General features: G+C 42.7%; 1 protein-coding gene across 2 annotated transcripts in view; it reads left to right on the top strand.

Annotated features, from left to right (window-relative positions):
* The first annotated feature begins 20,425 nt into the window (after nucleotides 1-20,425).
* The window catches only part of CYB561 (cytochrome b561), a 32,048-nt gene continuing 31,179 nt past the window's right edge, over nucleotides 20,426-21,294 (top strand). For both annotated transcript variants that reach the window (XM_020997571.2, XM_020997572.2), the window contains exon 1: nucleotides 20,426-20,607. The gene's annotated coding sequence lies outside the window, so the exon portion shown is untranslated. The remainder of the gene's footprint in view (nucleotides 20,608-21,294) is intronic.

Below are 21,294 nucleotides of genomic sequence, written 5' to 3' on the forward strand. Positions count from 1 at the left end.
GAAGGGGACCTGAAGTCTGTACCCCACACCACTCTGGAGATGTTCCAGACTGATCCAGAAGCCTATGACACTCAGACCAAGAATAATCTATCTGGATCATCTAACAGGCCAAAGTATTATAACCAGGGAAGCTCTAGAGAGCTGGAATCTCACAGAGATAGGAATGATGACTGTGCAAGGGTTGGGCCTGAATCCTGTAGCCTGTAGTTGTGAATCTGGAAGCTTTAGGGGGCCTTGAATCTTGCTAGAATTCTGAGCACAAAGACTCTAGTAGAAGTGGAAGATGGTGGCAGGAGTCCAGGAAGTCAGAGAGAGGACCAAATATGACCTATCTATCCTAATCAAGAGTATAGGAAGGTGAGGAACCTGGCTTGGCACAAAGTCCCAAACCAGGAACTGAGAGGATAGAAATGAATAATAAGAAGAAAATACCCAATACAATGAAGAAACACAGAGACAACTGAGGATACTGATGAGATTTGAGTACCAGAGCTGAAGCAAACACCATGATAGTGAGTTTCTTGGTGATAAGCTTTTTCTAGAGGGGCGTGATGATGGTGGAATTGCAACCAAGCAGCACTGCTAGTAGGAGAAATAACTCCATAACAACTATATGCAGAGCCCCAGAAGAAAAAAAAATAGCTGGCCACAAGGACCTCAAGAATACTTGGAAGAAATGAAGCAAAGGATTAAAAAAAAATAAAGAAGTTTGGAGGAAAAATTAAAGGAGAATAAGTAGCTTAGAAAAGGTGGAAAACCCATCCAGGTAGCAATCTCTCTGCAAAACAGAACAGAACAAACAGAACTCAATGACTTTAGAAGACAATAAAAATATATCAAAAGATTAAAAAAAAACTGAAGAAAATGCAAGGTATCTGTTATCAAAAACAACTGACCTGGAAAACAGGAGTGATATTACTACTAGGCTTATTCCACAAAGGGATCAGAGGAAAGGGAAAAGGACCCATGTGCATGAAAATATGTATAGCAGCATTTTTGCAGAGATAGAAACCTGAAAGCTAAGGGAATGTCCATCAATTGAGGATTGGCAAAAAAACCCATTATTTATAAATATATGTAATACTTTTGTGCCATATGAAATGATGAAAGAGAGTTTGAATTAATTATTGAAGACTCTCCAAAGAACTTTCGTTTTTGAGGGTTATAGCTATAGATACTTACCATATTCAAAATTAAAATGTCTTAGTATTATTCTGAAAACAGTTTTGACCTACAGGATCCTGTGAAAAAGTTTCAGAGATTCCCAGGGGTCACTGGACAACACTTTGAGAACTACTGCTTTAGACAAAGTGGCTCAACTACTGTTGGCCTAAATGCACAACATTCACCCTCTTCTCCTTAATACCCTTTTCCTTCTAGGTTTCCATGACACTACTTTCCCCTCGTCCTCTTCCTATCTATCTGATTACCTTTCCTTTACTGTTTCTTCGCCCAGGATCATGCCTGCTAACACTGAGTATCCCCCAAATCTCTATCCTGGGTCCTGAATTAATTCGCCAATGGTTCAAAATAGGGAAAATAGGAAAATGTGGCTAGTAGAGGGGAGATGGCCTAGGAAAGAACTGAGGGGTCAAGGAGTTAGAAGTCACAGTGTAGATGAATAGTAGGTATTTATAAGGGAAGGCAGAGGGGGAGATGAAAAGCCAATAGATTATGGTCAGATAAGGGGATTTTGGAATTCTTGAATGTGGAGATTTGTGGGTGATGGCAAGGTCAAGGATATGATCATCTTTATGTGTGACTGAGGTAGAGCAGATGAGTAAACTGTGAGAAGTGAGGAGGTTGATGAATTGAGTGGTTAGGGTGTTTGAGGAAAAGCCAGTATGTATGCCACAGTCCCCTGGCGTTGTGAGCCACATGCCAAACTCAATGAGAAAGGAAGGGCAATGACAATAGCTACCAGGATTTTGATTGGGTGATAGATATGAATAGCATGAACTTCAAAGGAAGAGAAATTACTGAGTGATGGAAATAGGGGGAGAACCTGGAAGTGGCAATGGGGAATGAGGAGTATTTTGATTACTTTACCTCAACCAGTGAACTGAGGGAAATGAGTAAAGGTGTAGCCAGTACTGGAAAGGTTGGCTAGGGAGGCCATGTCACCAGGTATCAGTAATAATTTGTAGATGGGAGGAGTAGAAGAGGAAAAGATTTATGGTGAAGGGAAGTATGTTGCCTATAGAACAGGCATTCCAGAGGGTACAGTGGAAGGGCTGGATGGTGTTTGGCTGAAACTTTGGGGCAGGAGGTTGAGAGGGTTGGGAATAGAAACAGGTGGTAGGAGAGTGGGGAATAGGGTTTGGATGATGACCTCCAGGAGTTCAAAATCATAGGGATGTGAAGGATATGAGAATGTTTATCATCGGATGGAGGTTGCCATCTCACTTCCCTAAAGAGGGTAATAAATGTCAAAATAATAAATGCGAAAGACTCACAATCAACAATAACTTACCCTTCAATCCCCTATAATCCTATAGGGGAAAAACAGATCTGCAATAGAATAAAACACTTTCAAGCACTCATGAAAGAACAGAGATGAGCAGGAACTTTCAAATATAAACAAAGATGAGAAAACTACAAAGGTAGATACATTTACATAATTTGAAAGGATTGAAATTTGATGATCTCCCTGATGGGGCAGAGAAGAGACAAATATCCCTCCAGAAATCCCAGCTTCAAAGGTCACAAAAGGAATTAAGAAAAACTCAGGATCAGAGACTGTAGATGAGTTCTGTTTTGATGGTTTTTAGAAAAGAAAGAAAGGGGAAGAAAAACGTGTACACTGGAGGAGAACTGAAAAGATGGGGTAAAGAACCCAATAATTGGTTGGTTGTTGTCTGTCCTTGTTGAAGAGAACCGAAATGACATTACTATGTTAGGGTCAAGTTACAATGCGTCTGGATTGCAGCTGATCATGACAATACAAGCTCAGAATGCCCTACCACAGTCGGGTACAAATAGTCCATGTGAACATTTGGAGTGGGTTGTCTAGATTTGCCCATTTCTTGTTTCTTTTGAGCTACTTCAATTCTGCTTTGCTCATGGAGTGCAGCACATTCTCTAAGGATGGCATGCGGTGCTGAGTGGTCCTGAGACAGTATCTCTCATGTCACACAATCACTTCCAAAGTTCTTAAGAGAGACCTTGAGAGTGTTCTTGTATTGTTTCTTCTGGCCACCAGGTGAATGCTTGCCCTGTGTGAGTTCTCCATAAAACAGTCTTTTTGGCAAGTGTATGTTGGCATTCAAACAACATGGCCAGCCCACCGGAGCTGTGCTCTCTGCAGAAGGAGAGTACAGGAAGAGTACAGAAAAATGAGAATGCCGTGGAGGGAGAGGGCAGGGCATCTCTTGAAGACTGATTCAAACTGGACAAAAGAAGGTCAAATACACACACACACGCACACACACACATGTACGCATGCATGCGTGTGCACGCACATGCACACACACACACACACACACACACACACACACACACACACACACCCCAGAGAGGAGTTTAGTTTAGAGCAGAGGATCCCAAGCTTATTTGGCCTATGGCCCCCTTTTTAAAAAAAAAATTACTCAGCACACCCCCGGAAATTTACTTCCTTTAACCCTTTAATGATTTCCCCCCTGAAATTTGCATCATTTCAAAAAATATAAAATAAATATTTTTAAATGATACATCTTAAATTTAATAATATATCATAAATTTGTGGGTTTTTTCCTGCATTGAAATTTTGATGACACAATATTGCTTGATGTAACCCTATAGTATCATATTGTAAGCAAGTTATTACATACACATATTCCTACTGATACATGCTACACTTTCTGGCAATGTGTGACATCCTTGCCTGCCAACACTTGCTTGTTAAGGCCTGTTGGGGGACTGGACCACTGATCAGTTATAACTTGCATTTGTGCTTTTATTTGGAAAATAATGTAATCGCTACAACTTTAACTCTGTTACACAACAGATGAAACACGTAGGAGTGTTTTTTCAAAATTCTCTTCTCTTTTTTCCTTATGCTTCCACCTTCCCCCCCTTTATTTTTATTCAACCCCCCAATTGCACCCAAGGCTACTACTGCCCTCCCTGGATTGTTCCAGCACCCCTGAGGGGGCAGTGTTATCCACTTTGGGAACCTATGGTTTAGAGTTTAGTTAATGTATCAACCTCAACTGGAAACAGGTGGGGACAGGAAGGAAAGTTTAAAGGGAGGATAGAGCTGAAGAGAGAATAGATAGAAGCAAATCAAACTCCCTTTGGAGTGTGGATTGTAAAGCAGGGATTTAAACTGTGGCTCCCAAACTGCGTAGTGGGATGCTTCCAGCGTGCTGTAGCAAATTCAAGAGTGCTAAGGGATATTTTAAATTTTCGAGGGAAACGATACTCAACATCTGTTAGACATCATGCAACATTAGATTAGCATATTCCTTTTAAGGGAGTTCTTGAATGTTTAAAATATATTTTTGTTTATTTGTATTTTTGATTATGCCAGTAACTTCTTGAATATTCTTTTTTTTGTGACATCATATCTTTGTGAAAGTGAGTTTTTGGTGGTTCTTGTGATAAAAAGCAAGTACCATGCCAAAATCAATGTGGAACAGGAAATGAGACCAGTAGTGTCCAATCTGATTTCAAGGTTTGAGAAACTGTGCAGAAACCAACAAGCACACACATTAGTAAGTAATTGTGATTATTTAAGAATAAAATATTGTTTTTATCTTCTAAATCACTCATATTTTTTTCAAACTACCAGAAAGTTGTTAGGACAGAAATACTTATTATGTTGTTTGGACTTAACTACTAAGTAATTGGAACTAGTAGCTATTTCTTTTGGCTTAGGGGTGCTGTAAAAAATTACTGAGATATTAGGAGTGCTATGAGCTGAGAAAGTATGATCAAAGTAACCTTTGGATTAAAGGAAAGAAAAAAAAGTGTAAGATCAGTGGTCTGAATAAATTACACAGATTGGAGTGCATCACTAATAGATTATTAATATTAATTATGTTTCTTCTCTTTCATACCTTCTTTGTGAGGAGGGAAATGGAGGACAAAGAAAGGAAAAGTATGAGGACATGATGGAGGGAAATACACAATTAACAGTCATACTGTGAACTCACCAACAAAAACTGAGGAGGGTATCTGAATGAATGAAAAAGCCAAATTCTAATAATATGTTGCTTACAAAAAATACACATGAACATAAAGATTCACATAGAGTTGAAACGAGGAGCTGGAACAAAATTTATTAAGCCACAAGTGAACTAAAAAACTGAAAGGTTGTAATCATGACCTCAGACAAAGCAACAGTCAAAATAGATACAATTAAAAGAGACAAATAGGGAAACCACATTATGTATAAAATGCCACTGATAATATTATATATAATATTAATATAATATTATATATGTGACAAATGGCATAGGCTCTAAATACTCAAAGGAAAAGTTAATTAAATTACAGGGACAACTAGAGAGAAAAAACCCTAAGAGGTGGGGAGATCATTGCATTGCTTTCAGTGCTAGACAAATGCAACAAAAGATAAGTGAGGAAGAAACCAAGATCCTGAATAGTAGTTCATTAAAGCTTTTCCCTGGGTGATTATGGGTTGTAACAAACAGATTAACTCCATCTGATTCAGATACTCTTCTCAACCGTGTACTGTATTCCAGTACTCACAGTAAACTGCATGGTTTTGTATTCATAAATATTTTGAACACTCTTATGTGTTCCTTATGCCATTTGGTGTATACTTTTCCTACTTCATGTGTATTTTCACAAATATGTATATGTGTTTATGTGGATATACACACACACACACACATACATACATAGGTGTATATATGTGTGTATAGGAGAAGATAGCTGGCACAGTATCTTTGCCAAGAAACCTCCAATGGGGTCGCAAAGAATCAGACATGACTGAAGCAACTCAATAATAACAACGTGTGTGTATAGGTATAAATATCCTTATCTCTCTATTCTCTCTCTCTGAGAGGTAGTCTGGTCTGGTAGATGACTCACTTTGGAGTCAAGAAGACCTGGGTTCAAACCCTACCTCTTACATATACTAGCTGTGAGGCTATGTGTAAATCACTTAATCTCTCAGCACCCATTCCTCCAATTCTCTGAGACTCTTAAGTTACAGACAATTACAGAATGGCATTGATGTAGAGCATTTTAAAAAAAAAATTTTGAGCTTCAAATTCTCTCCATCCCCTCTCATTGAGAAGGCAAGCAATTTGATATAGGTTTACATGTATAGTCATGCAAAACATATTTCCATATTAGCCATGTTACAAAAGAGAACACAGATCAATCTCCTCTCCTAAGAAAAATAGAAGTTTTAAAAAAGTGGACTTCAATCTGCATTCAGACTCTATCAGTTCTTTTCCAGAGGTGGATAGCTGTTTTTATTAAAAGTCCTTCAGAACTGTCTTGGATCATTGTATTACCGGGAATAGCTACGTCATTCACAATTGGTCATCATACTGTATACAACGTTCTCTTTCTGCTCATTTCATTTTGCATCTGTTCATGTAAGTCTCAGGTTTTCCTGAAAGTATCCAGTTCATTTCTTATAGTACAATAATATTCCATGAGATAGTACCATTATCCCTTCCACATTGTGACTTTTTCCATCACAGTTTTGACATATCATGGGTTGGCATAAGAAATGGGAATTTTGGGGGAGTTGTGTAGAAGCCATAGATGACACATGGAGGCCAGCAGATGACACAGTAAAAAACTAGAAACTCATAAATGCATAAAATATATGTTGCATTGCATAATATCAACATATTTTATCTTTTAATACTGTAATAATACAGATTTTTCTGGTATGAAGCGAGGGCCAAAAATATTATGCAGATTTTCCAGATCATGGGGGTGCCATACTGTGCCCCTAACCCCCCATAATATGGAAGGGATAACTTAGCACGGTGTCTGTGATACAGTAGGCACCTAATAAATGCTTATTCCCTTCCCTCCCTACTTTATTCTTTCTAGAATCTTATATCAAGCACAATGGTGAGATATCAAAGAAATAGATACAGCTAGCTTCTGTTTATCCAGCTGCTAAATGTAGCACCTCTTAGAGATTCCGTGGAGATTATGAATGCTATAGGTAGAGAGACACCTGCTGGTAAAATTGGAAATGATTGGTCATTCCCCTCTTTAACCTTCAGGGAATTTGCCTGGACCCTACATAACTGAACCTAGACGTTGGCAAGCTTTTTCTTCTTATCCTAAGGGGTGGTGCTGACAGCTAAGGCCCAGACACCCTAAGAGCAAGATGAGCATACCAGCATAGGAATGAGGGTGCTGGCACCAGTGAATAAATGGAGGGGCAGCTGCAGAGACTGACAGTTGTCTTGGGAACCCAGAAGAGCATCCCAGGGAATCTTGGCAGGAGAGTGTTAGCCATGAGTTCCTCAGCACTAGACTCCAAGAAAAGAGCAGCATGAATGAGCATAGACGTGAAGAAGATGCTGGGTTGGTGGAAACTTTCAGACTGTTGATACCAGAGTAGAGCTGGTGTGAATTTCTGTTCCTTTTCCCTCCATCTATCATAAGAGGGCTTTCATCTATTCCCTGAATATCTATTTCTTAAGAATTTGTTTGCCTTTACTGTTTACTTTTGTCTTTTAAGTATGATAAACATGGTTGACCATTGCCATGCTGATTAATGAATTTCATTACTAACATTCCAAAGAGAAAAACCAAAAGGAGACAAGGTGGGGAGAGAAATGGACTTTACAACTGCAATATATTTTGCTAATTATCTGGTGACGGGGAACAAACAAAAGAGAATTGTTGATTCGTATTTTTTTATAATTTCCCAAAGCAGAGAAAGAAAAAAAAATAATGTGGGATTTTGTAGGCAAATGTGATAACAGTTTTTTTGTTTGTTTTTTGGGGGCTGGTGTGTGTGTGTGTGTGTGTGTGTGTGTGTGTGTGTGTGTGTGTAGGAGGCTGTGATGAGCATTGGGAGGCAGGGAACTTAACCATTTCCTGTCTTACTGTTATTACTGTGCTAGTTTAAAAGAAAAATACTCCTTTGGGGGAAGAGTCCAGGTTGCGTCTGGGAAAAAGTACCTTTGGTCATATTAGAGTTGGGGTAAATGAGAGGGAGTGACAACTCCCTGGCAACCCCACTCACCAGTCCAGCTCAACAAAGAAACAAGCATGTAAGTGCCTCCTATATCCCAGACACTATACTAGGCACTGTGGGGTTGAAAAGACAAAAATAAAATAGTCCCTGCCCTCAAGGAGTCTATGGCCTATCTGGGGAGATAACATGCACATAAATACCAAATAATTTGGAAAGCTGGGGAGAATCTTAGATCAAGAGGTGGAAGGGACCTCAGAGACCATCTAGTCTAATCCTCTAATTTAACAGATGAGGAAACTGAGGCAGACAGAAGTTAAATGTCTTGCCTAGAATCACACAGTTAGTAAGCACCAGAAGCAGGATCTGAAGCCAGGTCCTCCAACTCTAGCCAGTGCTCCTTCTATTGCACTATGTTACCACCTCTTCAGAAAGGCTTCCTGTAGTTAAACTACAGATGGTACTTGAACTGTGTCATGAAGCAAGGAATCGATTATGATAGGGATGGGACCTGGACCCCTAAAAAGCCCCTGAAACTTTCCCACACCAGCCAGCCCCTGAACCCAGATGTCTGGCATTAGCCCGAGGCACCTGGCCCTTCCTAGTCAGTAATCCTTTCAACTGCCTTTTCATTGTGGCCCTTGTTGTCTGCACCTGGCCCACCTCAGGCTACTTACCACTCCTTAATCCAATCTAGACCCTTTTCTCTGTTACCTCCAGAACACCCCAGGCTACTTGCCACCCCCTAGATCCTATCCAGATCTTCCCCAGTCTTTCTGTATAAAAATGTCCATCTTTCCCCCATTAAATTGCTCAGATTCTTAAAATCTGCCCTGCTTCTATTGACGACACACCTTATCCTGACTGAAAGAAGGCTTGAGTGGTCAAATTCTTTCAAGGCAGACCCTCACCCTTTACCCTTGCACTTCAGATTTCCCAGCACCCCTAGACCAAAACATATGGTTCCCTGATTGGGAATTGACATGTTGTGGTCTGTGGGTGCTGGGAAACCCAAAATGAAAGGGTAAAGGGTAAGGGCCTGCCTCAAAAGAATTCAATCACTCAAGCCTTCTTTCAGTCAGAGACAAGGTTTAATGTGTTGCCAATGGAAGCGGGCCAGATTTTAAGAATCTGCATTATTTGTGATGCCAATACTAGTGGGCCAGATTTTAAGAATCTGAGCAATTTAATAAGGGAAAGATGGACACTTTTATACAGAAAGACCGTGGGAAGATCTGGATGGGATCTAGGGGTGGCAAGTAGCCTGGAGTGGGCAAAGTGCAGACAATGAGGGCCACAATGAAAGGGCAGTTAAAAGAATTGACTAGGAAGTCCAGGTGTCTCAGGCAAATGCCAGAGATCTGGGTTCAGGGGCTGGGTTGTGTGGGAAAGTTTCAGGGGCTTTTAGGGGTCTAGGTCCCATCCCCATCATTCCCCCTCCCAAACAAATGGGACCCAAAATCTTTTGGGGTAAGGGGGCAAAGGTCTAGGCTTCTGAAACTGCTTCCTGCTGGCAGGGGGCATAGAGCTGTCCCTGCCTCACTGGGTCTCGTTCAACAGGTCAGACTTTGGAACCTGGCTAATGCCAGGTCCAGTGGGCTAGAGACTTTAGATTTGGTTGGAGGTTGCTATATAGCCTGAGCAGTCATCTGGCAGCTGACAGCTCAGACCCTGGAGGAGACAAAGCTGGCAAGGAGGTTAAGCAAACAAGGACTGAACAGGCACAAGAGGAATATAATCAGGAGGGTAATAAGAATGGAGGCGAGTATAGAAAGGACCCAGGATTTCCATGAAGAGGGTAACTTGGGGGCACTGAGGTTGTTATGGATTTCTTGTGAATGGAATGCTGAAATAGTGAAGCCTCCTCAGTGTAGGATCCCGCTCTATATTTCTCAGAAGCTGCCTCTCTGAGAAAGCAGAATGTCATGAGTAGATCAGGTGACAGAACCACATCCTGTTCACCTGGATTCTATCCCTCCTCAGGCCCCCTCCCTAGCTGTTAAAGCAAACCATTCCATTTCGAGTCCTTTTTGTCCTTGGTGCTGGGGAGAAGTTTCCTCTCTTAGACTATGAGTTCCGAAGTCCAGCCAATGGGAAGAAGAGTCAGTGGGTGGGCAGGCGTTCCAAGTTAGGGTCTATATAAACTTGCTCTGAGCTGTACGCCCACACACTCCCTTGCTGGCGCCATCTTAAGCCACACAGGGTGTGTCCTTTCTCATGAGAAAGCAATAAAACTCCTTTTTGCTTTTCTTAAGAAAAGTCTCTGATTATTACAAGGGGGTTCATAAACACCCCACATACTTGCATCCAACTAGCTTTTTCCAAAATACATTCAATATAGATCTCTACCTGCCCGAACTGTTGATATACATACAACAAGAGGTGTTTGCTGGAGCACAAACTTTGCTAGAGAATCCAGAGATTGCTGGATTTCCTGGAGACTTTAAGCTGTCTTGTTTGACAACTGGTGAATGGTCTCTGTAAGGTTAGAGAGAATGAATTCATATTGTTGGTGACCATACTAGGGAATGAGATACTCTGCTCCCTTTTGGGCTTTCCATGACCTTAAATAGACTCTATCTCCAGGTTGTACTGCAGCAGGACACTCCTTTTCACTGCCAAGGGGTTTTAGAAAATTGTTTATTTGTATATTCTGTTAATGCATTCCTGACTGCTCCTAAATGAGTTGCAGATCAGGTGATCAAATGCTGTTCTAGGGCTACAAGGACGTCAGATGTTAGGAAGGGCCTGCCATATAGGAGTTCAAAGGGGCTAAGCTTGATATTTTCCCAAGGTGTGATATGGACTCTGGGTAGTCCAATTGGGAAAGTCTTAATCCAATCTTCTTGGGTTTCTATGCACAGCTTAGTAAGGGTACACTTAAGGGTATGATTCATTTTCTCTACTTTATCAGAAAATTTTGGATTCCAGGCCCCGTGGAGGTGGTAAGTGATTTCAAATGTCTTTGCCATAGCCAGGATTATCTGTGAAATAAAAGCCAGAAATTGTTGCTCTGTAAGGAGCCAGTTAAACCAAAATGAGGTATAATTTCCTTTAATAGGAACTTTGATACCTCCTGAACCTTTTCAGTTAGTGCTTCTATCCAGTTAGTGAAGGGGTCAATAAAAACCAAAAGCCATTTGAAACCCCTGCACAGGGGCATATGTGTAAAGTCCATCTACCAGTCTTCACCTGGGTAGGTCCCTCTCCTCTGAAAAGGTTTTAAAGGAGGGGGAGATCTTACTGCCCCTTCAGAATTTACCTAGGCACAAGTTTGGTAAACCTGACAGACTTGTTGGGTGTGTGGCCTGGTGTAAACCGAAAAGAAGCTTCCACTGGCTTTCCTCTGGGATAAGAAGTTGGTCTGAGGGTGTCTGAAACCACCGAGGTGGGGAGAAAGAGTATCCCCTTTCTTTAGCAAGGGCCTATTCTTGAAAGCTGTAGGAAGATGTGAAGGGATTAGGGAGCTGTGGGAGTAAAGGAGTCAGTATAGTATTCTTTGCTGCAGTGTCTGCCAGGTGATTTCCCACAGCCTGATCCCTTTCCCCTTTCTGGTGGCCTTTGCAAAAGATAATGGCCACCTCAGATGGTTTTTGAACAGCTTGGAGGAAACGTGAAATCCCCTGGGTATGTGGTGATAAGGGAGTTTTTTGCTGTCAGATACCCCCTTTCTTTACAAATTGCTCCATGGGCCTGTAGAACATGGAAAGCATATTTTGAGTCAGTAAAAACATTTACTCTTTTATTTTTCCCTAGCTCTAGGGCTCTGGTGAGTGCTATTAATTCTGCCTTCTGGGCAGAGGTCCCAGGAAGCAGGGATTTGGCCTCTATGGTATGGTGGAGGGTGACTATTGCCTACCCAGCTCTCTTAACCCCTTGTTCAATAAAGCTTGACCATACTGCTTTGGGGTTCAGGAGAGAAGAATCTTTTAGATCAGATCGACTGGCATAAACGCTGTCCAAGATCTCCTTACAATCATGAACCGGGGCATCTGAGTGGGTACTCTCTAGTAGGAGGGTTGCTGGGTAGAGTGTGTGGCACACCCAAAGAATTAAGTCAGGGGTATCTAAGAGCAAGGCATGATGTTTGGTGAGCCTGCTGCTAGCCAGCCACTGATGGCCCTTTGCTTCCAGGATGCTCTGAACTTGGTGGGGAGTCAGAACTTCCAGTGTAGGGTTAGAGGCTTCCTCAATTAGAATGGCTGTAGCAGCCACTGCCTGGAGGCATGAAGGCCATCTAGCAACCATAGAGAAATCCGCAACCAGCCTGGGATTAGGTCCTAAGGACTGGGTCAGGACTCTCAAAGCCTGTCCTCTCCTTTCATCCACATACAGAGTGAAAGGTTTTTCTAGATTGGGTAAAGCTAATGCTGGAGTGGTGGTCAGTTTAGTTTTCAAAGCCTCAAAAGCTTAAGCCTGGTCAGGGCTCCACTCCAGAGGAAGTGAGTCAAGGCCTTGAGTAGAGTCATAAAGGGGCTTAGCGATAAGACCAAAACTAGGGATCAAGAATCTACAAAATCCAGCCATGCCTAGAAAAGTGCAAAGTTGTTTCTTAGTGGCTGGAGCAGAGATAAATAGGATTGTCCTTTTCCTCGCTAAGGTTAAGGAGCAAGAGATGGCATTACTTCACAGCCCAAATACTTTACAGTTTGCCATGCTATTTGGACTTTGTTCAAAGAGCCTCTATAGCCTCAAGTGCCCAAGAAATTAAGAGCTCCTGTGGCAATGCCAAGGAAGGCTCCCTGCTAGGGCTACAAATGAGAATATTGTCCACGTACTGAATGAAGATACTATCTGCTAGTTCCAGGTCTCTCAAATCTGTTCCCAAAGCCTGGCCAAATAAATGGGGGCCATCTCAAAAGTCTTGGGGCAAGACTGTCCATGTTAGCTGACGTGGACTTGATTTCTCAGGGGGTGTCCGTTCAAAGCCAAAAATAAACTGTGAGTTTGTGTGATAAGGTGTACAGAAAAAGGTATCTTTGAAATCCAGGGTGGAAAACCACTGGGTAACCCCAGGGATCTGAGTGAGTATAATATATGGGTTAGGGGCAATAGGTGTATTGGAATAATGGCTTCATTAATAGCCCTGAGATCTTGAACCATTCAGTATTCTCCATTAGGCTTTTTTACAAGAAGGATAGGGGTGTTACATGGGGACTGGCAAGGGATAAGGATTTTATACCTAAGGAATTTTTCAATCAATGGTTGCAGTCCCTTCCAGGCCTCGGGCTTAATTAGATATTGGCAGTGATGGGAGAGCACATTAGGGTCTTGGAGGCATCAGTCTTGGGGGTTTCCTGGGGGGGGCACCCTGGAAGAGCACTCCTTGGACCAGTGGCCCGCCTTGAGGCATCAAAAGCAGGTTTTCCACTGCCTGAATCACCAGAAACACCACTGAGTCTTTTCCCAGACATAACAGCAGCCAAGAATTAAGCTTCTTCTCTGTCTCTAGCCCTGTCCCTGTGTTCTCTCTCCTCTGCTGCAACTAGTTCTCTGTTATTAAAGACTCCAAAGACTGTCTCCAGTAATTGGGCATGAGATATTTGGGATCCCATTGCCAATTCCTGCAGTTTCTTCCTAATATCTGGGGCACACTGATTAAAGAAATACATGCCAAGGATTGCTGCTCTTTCTATAGATTCAGGATCTAAACTTGTGTACTTCTTAATAGCTTCTACCAGCCAGTCCTGGAAAAAGGCAGGGTTTTCCTTTTCTCCCTGAATGATTTCCTTAATTTTTTGAAATTTATTTGCTTCCAAAATCCTGTTCTTAGGCCTTGTAACAGGCAAATCACCATATGGTCTCTCTTTCTCCTATCCTCACTCTTCTGATAATCCCATCCTGGGTCACTAGTGGGAACAGCAGCCATTCTTGGGGTGGGGGAGGAGGTTATTTTGTGGGGTCAGAACTAGCCAAATGGTCCCCAAACTTCTGGGTCTGTTCCCAGATTTTCCTGTTCTCCTCAATGGTATAATGGATGGATAAGAGGATATGCAAATCTCCCCAAGAAAACTCAAGCTGAAGAGACACATCCCTAAAGCCCTCAATAAACTGTGGGATCTTCAGAGTATCAACCCAGTTTCTCTTTAACCTGAATGAGTTCTGAGACAGAGAATGGTACATGCACTCTAACTGTCCTGCTGGGTGAGGCAGCTACTTCCCTGAGAGGAAAAAGCCCTGAAGGTGCTGTGGAATAGGGGGCTCGGGAGGAAGGGAGATAGGAAGTCCCATTTCTTGTGAGGGAGGGGCTAGGGAGTGCTGGCTGAATTGGATTGGATTGCAAGGCTGGGGGATCTGGTGGGCAAGGGGAAAGATCAGCTGGCACTGGAGGAGGGGGAGGGCTCAGAAGAGGAAATGCAGAGCAGGAGACAGGAAAGAGAAGGGAGGATAAGAAGAGAAAGGAGGGAGAAAGAGGCAGGTAATGAGAAGGGAGGGGCTAGAGGAGAAGGGAAGGAAAATGAGGGGAGAGGGTGGCCAAGGAAGGGGGTGCGTGGGAAACAGGGGAAGGGTTAGGGAAAGTGGGAGCAGCAGAAGGGGGCAGGGGAGAAAGGGGAGCAGGAAGGGGTAGGGGAGCACAGGAGGGGGTGGGGAAAAGGGGGAGCAGCAGGAGGGGGTGGGGGAGAAGGACAGCAGCAGGAAGGGTCAGGGGAGCAGCAGAAAGGGGTAGGGGAGAAAGGGGAGGGGATGGGAGCAGGGGAGATGATGGGAATGGAGGCAGGGAAGGGGGGGAGCTGAAGCCGAAGCCCTGGGGGCCACAAGAAGGGGGTAATCTAAAATAACAAGTTGGCCCCCATTCCCCTTTTGTGGAGTGGCTTGAGCTATAAGCATCTTACAATCTTTTCTGAGAATAGGGTCCTGAGAGAGTGCCATAAATGACATTATGTAGGATATTTCCATCCATTTCCCTTCTCAGCGATAGTATAAATCTAGGTATATGAGTATTATATTGTAAAGACCCCAAAATGGGCCATGTTTCTTGTTCCTCCAGGTAATATTGAGGCCAAGCTGTGTTGCAAAAGAACACAAGCCTTTTCTTTTTAAGTTCTTTAGAGAAACTAAACTTTTTCCAATTTTGTAAAAGACAACCCAAAGGTGAATTTTTGGGAATTGAAAAGGATTGACCCATCACAGGTGTGGGGGCTGGGAGTCCCTCTCTAAAGGAGGATCCCATAGTAAACCTCGGGAAATAAACAAAAAAAAAGAACCTGCAGTTTTCCCAATTCTCTAACGTCCTAGAGAATTGAGAGAATTGGACACACACTTCTAAACAGGAACTTTGGAAGCAGTGTCTAGTTCTAAGCAGCCTAGTAACTGTCTGACCCAAGTGGAACCTGAGAGCTCAGGCCTGAAAAGTACCTCCAAGCCTTCCTGGGTACTTGGACAGCAACCCCAACTGCAGAGTGAGAGAGAGATAGGGAGAGAGGGGAGAGGCTTGCATACCTTACGGTCTTGGCTGGAGAAGGACTTGAGGTTAGGCAGCTTCTTGGTCAGGTAACCATATGTTTTGGTCTAAGGGTGCTGGGAAACCTGAAATGCAAGGGCGAAGGGTGAGGGTCTGCCTTGAAAGAATTTGACCACTCAAGCCTTCTTTCAGCCAGAGACAAGGTTTAATGTGTTGTCAATAGAAGCAGGGCAGATTTTAAGAATCTGAGTAATTTAATGGGAGCAAGATGGACACTTTTATACAGAAAGACTGGGGAAGACCTGGACCCAAGCACAACAAGAATTCCTGGAAGAGTTAAAGGAGATAAGATTGGTAGAGGAAAAACCGGGAAAAGAAATGAGTGATGCAAGAAAATTATGAAAAGAGGATTAGCAGCTTGGTAAAAGAGGCACAAGAATTCACTGAAGGAAAGAACTCCTTAAAAAGCAGAATTGGTTAAAAAGAAGAAGAGGTACAAAAGCTCACTGAAGAAAATAATTCCTTAAAAATTAGAATTGGGCAAGTGGAAGCCATAACACATCAAGAAACAATAAAACAAAGTCAAAAGAATGAAAAAAAAATTAAGAAAATGTGAAATATCTCATTGGAAAAACAGCTGCCCTGGAAAATAGATCTAGGAGAGATAATTTAAGAATTATTAGACTACTTGAAAGTCATGATAAAAAAAAGCCTAGACATATTCTTTCAAGAAATTATGAAGAAAAATTGCCCTGATATGTTAGATTTAGAGGGCACAATAGAAATTGATATGATCCACTGATCATCTCCTGAAAGAGATCCCAAAATGAAAACTCCCTGCAATAGTATAGCCAAATTCCAGAGCTTCCAGCTCAAGAAGAAAATATTGAAAGCAGCCAGAAAGAAATAATTCAAATACTGTGGAGCCTCAGTTAGGATCACACAAGATTAAGGAGCAGAACTTGGAATATGATATTCCAGAAGGCAAAGGAACTAGGATTAGAATCAGTAATAACATAGCCAGCAAAGCTGAGTGTAATCCTTTGGTAGTGGTGGTGTGGGGAATGGATAATTAATGAAATAGAAGACTTTCAAGCATTCCTGATGAAAAGACTAGAGCTGAATAGAACATTTGACATTCAAACACAAGACACAAGAGAAATGAATGAGTAATCAGAAGGGACTCAATACAGTTAAATTCTTTATATTCCTGTATGGGAAGATAATACATGTGACTCCTAAGATCTTTATCATTATTAAGGCAGTTAAAAGAAGTTTACATAGACAGAGGGCACAGGTATGAGTTGATTATATTGGAATGATCTCCCAAAAAATGAAGAGGTGATAAAGAGGGATGTACTGGAGAAGGGGAAAGGGGGAGGTAGAATGGGGAAAATTTTCTCACATAAAAGAGGGAGAGCTCTTACAGTGGAGGGGAAAATGGAGGAGTGGCACGAATACTTGAACTTCACTTCCTTCTAAATTGGTTCAAAGAGGGAAGAATACACACACATACATATGTAGATATACACACTCAGTTGAATATAGAAATCTAGCATACTTAATAGGAAAACAGGAGAGGAAAAGGATAGAAAAAATGAGGATGATAAAAGGGAGGGTGGGTTAATGGAGGCAGTGTGTAGAGGCAAAATAGACTTTTGAGGAGGGACAGGACAAAAAGAGAGAGAAGCATAAAGAGAAGAAAATGGAATGGATGGAAATACAATTAGTAATCGTGACTGTGATTGTGACTGAGATGAGCTCACCCATAAAATGGAAGCAGATAACAGAATGGGCTAGGAACCAGAATTCAACAATATGTTTTCAGGAGACTCACTTGAAACATACACAAGTTAAAAATATACACAGAAAAACATACACAGAGTTAAAAATTAAGGGCTAGAGGAGAATCTAATATGCTTCAGCTAAATTTAAAAAAGGAAAGGGTAGCAATCATGATCTCAGACAAAGCAAAAGCAAAAATAGACCTAATTAAAAGAGATAATCTTTTTGCTAAAAAGAGATAATATATTTTGCTAAAGGTACCATAGACAATGAAGTAATATAAAAAATTTATATAGCAAGTTTCTCTGATAAAGGCCTCATTTCTCAAATATATATGTAGAATTGAGTCAAATTTATAAAAATAAGAGTCATTCCCCAATTGACAAATGGCAAATGACAAAGGATATGAACAGGCAGTTTTCAGAAGAAGAAATCAAAGCTATCTAAAGTCATATAAAAATGCTTTAACTCACTATTGATTAGAGAAATGCAAATTAAAACAACTCTGAGGTATTACCTCATACCCATCAGAAATGACAAATGCTGGAGGAGATGAGGGAAAATGGGTACACTAATGCATTGCTGGTGGAGTAGTGAATTGGTCCAACCATTCTGGAGAACAATTTGGAACTATGACCAAAGGGCTATAAAACCATGCATACTCTTTGACCCACTCTTAGGTCAGTATCCCAAAGAGATTAAAGAAAAAGGACACACACATACACACACACACAAACACAAACAAACACGCACACATATGCAGACATATTTATAGCAGCTCTTTTTGTGTTGGCAAAGAATTGGAAATTGAGGGATACTCATCAATTGGGAATGGCTGAATAAGCCGTGGCTTATGATTGTGATGGAATACTGTTGTGCTATAAGAAACGACAAAGGGGTGATTTCAGAAAAAACATGGCAAAACTTATATGAACTGATGCAAAGTGAAGTGAGAAGAACTGGGAGACCATTGTGCACAGTAACAGCAGTGTTGAAATGATGATCAACTGTGAAAGACTTGGCTATTCTGATTAATACAATGATCCAAGATAAATCCAAAGAACTCGTGATGAAACATTGCTATCCACCCACAGAGAGAGAACTGATGAACTCTGAGTACCAATTGAAGTATAATTTTCTCACTTAAGCTTTTTTGCTTTTTTTTTTTTGCTGTATGACTAATATGGAAATATGTTTTGCATGATTTCATATGTATAATTGATATCATATTGCTTGCCTTCTCAGTGGGTGGGGGACAGGGTAGAAGGGAGGGAGAGAATTTGGAACTTAAAATTTAAAAATGAAAAAAATTGCAAAAAATAAATAAATAATAACTTTAAAAAAAAAGAATTGTACCAGAGGTGTGTGTTGAAGCTAGTTCAACCCAGTTCTTGGAGAGCTCATTGTTAAAATTTCTGTATGATAGTCTGGAAATCAGAAAATGCCACAAATCAAGGTTTGATTTATTATTTTGTCAATTGTCTAGACTTAAGGAAGTCATACAGAAAATATGAATAATGCAGATCAAGCTTAAAGGTGTGTTCTATATACTTTTCCCTCCCTCTATGCAGCTGGTTATTAAACATTTATCAGTACTCCCCTGGCTGCCCCTGGCTATCTGAGAGTGGGAAAGAAGAGGTCCAGGAAGAGAACAGAGTAATGGAAGGAAAAGGGAGGTGGGAGAAGACAGAAAGGGAATGTAGGGGAGAGGGAAAATATAGAGGGAAAGGGAAGATAATCCCTAAGTGCAAAGAGGAAATAGAGAAATGGAAAGAAAAGGAATAGAAGAGAACTATGCAAGGTGAAGATTGATTGTACCTATCCTCACTCTCAGCTTATTCCCTTCAACCACTCCACACATCCAGATCTGTTTACTGGTCTCCTCTCAAATCTAAACTAAGACTTTCCAACAGCTTCATCCTTCTCAACATCACCTTCACTCTCCTTCACCCCCATTCTTTTATTTAGCACTGTGGGGACTGGGAGAGGGCTCTGTTTCTGTCCTCCTTTCCCCTGCTGCTCTAGATATTTGTCTCTACCACTCCCTCCTCCCCACAAAAGAATGGAATTGGTGAGCCATTCAGGGCTTCCATCTTTTTGGAGCACTAGTGAATATGGGTCCACACACACAGGAACAGTCTTAAATTATTAATAACAACAGTTGAAGGAAAGCCTCAGCAGATGCTGCCCAGGGTCACGGGAATACAGACTGGATAAGAGCACAGAAGTGGATGCCAAACCAGGAAACACAGGCCTAAGAAATTAGGTTTCTGAAACTGCTAGATCAAGAGTGACTGGTGGCTGTCATAGTTGCTGTGACTATAGTCCCTGAAATGCATCCTGTGCCACAGCCCTTGTTCAGTGAGTTGAGGCCCCAAGGACCCAAGGGGAAAGGGAGTGAGAAGAAGGGAATCAAGAGGCAGAGGAAGACAAATGGTGAGGCTTGAGGGGTAGGGGAGAAGGAGACCAGGGTCCCGCACCCCAACTAGATTGTAAGGCCACTTGAGGCCAGAGATATTGTTCTAATACATCTTTGCATGCCTCTAAGTTTGCACGTGGTAGGCAGGTGTTAAAAGAAAGCAGTCCGGGTAAAATGGCTAAAGCCGGGAAGTCCCTAATACAAACCCGGTCTAAGACACTCACTAGTTGTGTGACCCTAGACCAGTCATTTAATCGTTGCCTGCCTCAGTTTCCTCATCTGTAAAATAGGGATAATAATGTGGTCTCACTTCTCAGGGTTGCGAAGATAAACTATTTGTAAAACAGCATATAAATTCTTATATTATTATTATCTATGATAATGACGACAGTGATAATAATAATAATAATATTGATAATGATGATGATAATGGCTCTTGGGATCTCGGAGATGGATGGTCGGGTCCTCCGTCTCCTGGCAGTGCCTAAGCCGCGGGCCCTAGCTCCAGAAATGGCCAAAGGGCAGAGAGGAGGAGGCGGGGGTGTGAGAAGGAGGAGGAGAACTCCGCCCCCTTCCACCTTCCCTTCCGGCCTCTCCCAGCCACCTTCCCAGAGCGGCGTTGCTCCGGCTCCAGTTGCCGGGGCAACGCCACGGCGCCGCTAGCGCGCGCGCGCGCACTCGCATAAGAGGCTGGGCGGCTCGCGCAGCCGGCAGAGCAGCTTCAGCGCTGACGAGGAAGCGGGAGGAGAAGCTCGCGGAGCGGCGGCGTGCGCATTGGACTGTCCCGCCGGTGTTCCGCGGGCGCTGCCGGCCCACCGTGCGTCCGGGCTCAGTGTCCGCTTCCCACCCTCCCTCGCCGGGGCTGCGCGGGCTCAGGTAGGTGGCGCGAGCCCGGGGCAGGGCGCGGAGCGGAGCGGGCAGTGCCCCGGTGCCCGGGGACGGCGGCGGGGGGTAGAGGGGAGCGGCCCTGACGTGGCCGGCGCGCCCTTCCCACTCCAGAGCTCGGTCGGGGATGACTCGGGCTCGGCAGCCTCGAGGGAATACGTTGCACGGGGTCCGAGGAGTGAGTGGCTTCCCACGCTCCCCGGAGCCCCCGTGCAGTCCTGGGCGGCCAGGGCCTCCGTTTCCTGTTGTTTAAAACGCCTTCCCTCCCCATCACCTGGGATTATGTTGAGGAAGAGGCACCTGCTGCTGCAAGGTGGAGTCGCCTTGTTATTTTCGGCCGCACCTCTTCCCTGGGAACATGCTTCCCAGAGATGTTCCCAGAACACACCGCACTTTGGAAGTTCTGTAAGTCAACAGGTTGCAGAAATCAGATCCTCCAATAAAAAGAGCTGGTATTTTTATGGAGTCAGTCAGTAAGCATTAGTTACGCACTGTGTGTCAGTCACAGTGTGAGTGCTGAGGATAAAAGATGAAAGACAGTCCTTGCCCTCCAAGAGCTCACAGTCTAATGGACGAGACAACCTACAAACAGCTACGTGCAGACTGTATATTGAATAAATTGGAAATAATCAATAGAAAGAAGGCAGTAGCATTAAGAAGGATTGGGAAAGTCTTCAT

Source organism: Phascolarctos cinereus, unplaced genomic scaffold, assembly GCF_003287225.1.
Source record: "Phascolarctos cinereus isolate Bilbo 61053 unplaced genomic scaffold, phaCin_HiC Scaffold_5;HRSCAF=322, whole genome shotgun sequence".
Taxonomy (NCBI): domain Eukaryota; kingdom Metazoa; phylum Chordata; class Mammalia; order Diprotodontia; family Phascolarctidae; genus Phascolarctos; species Phascolarctos cinereus.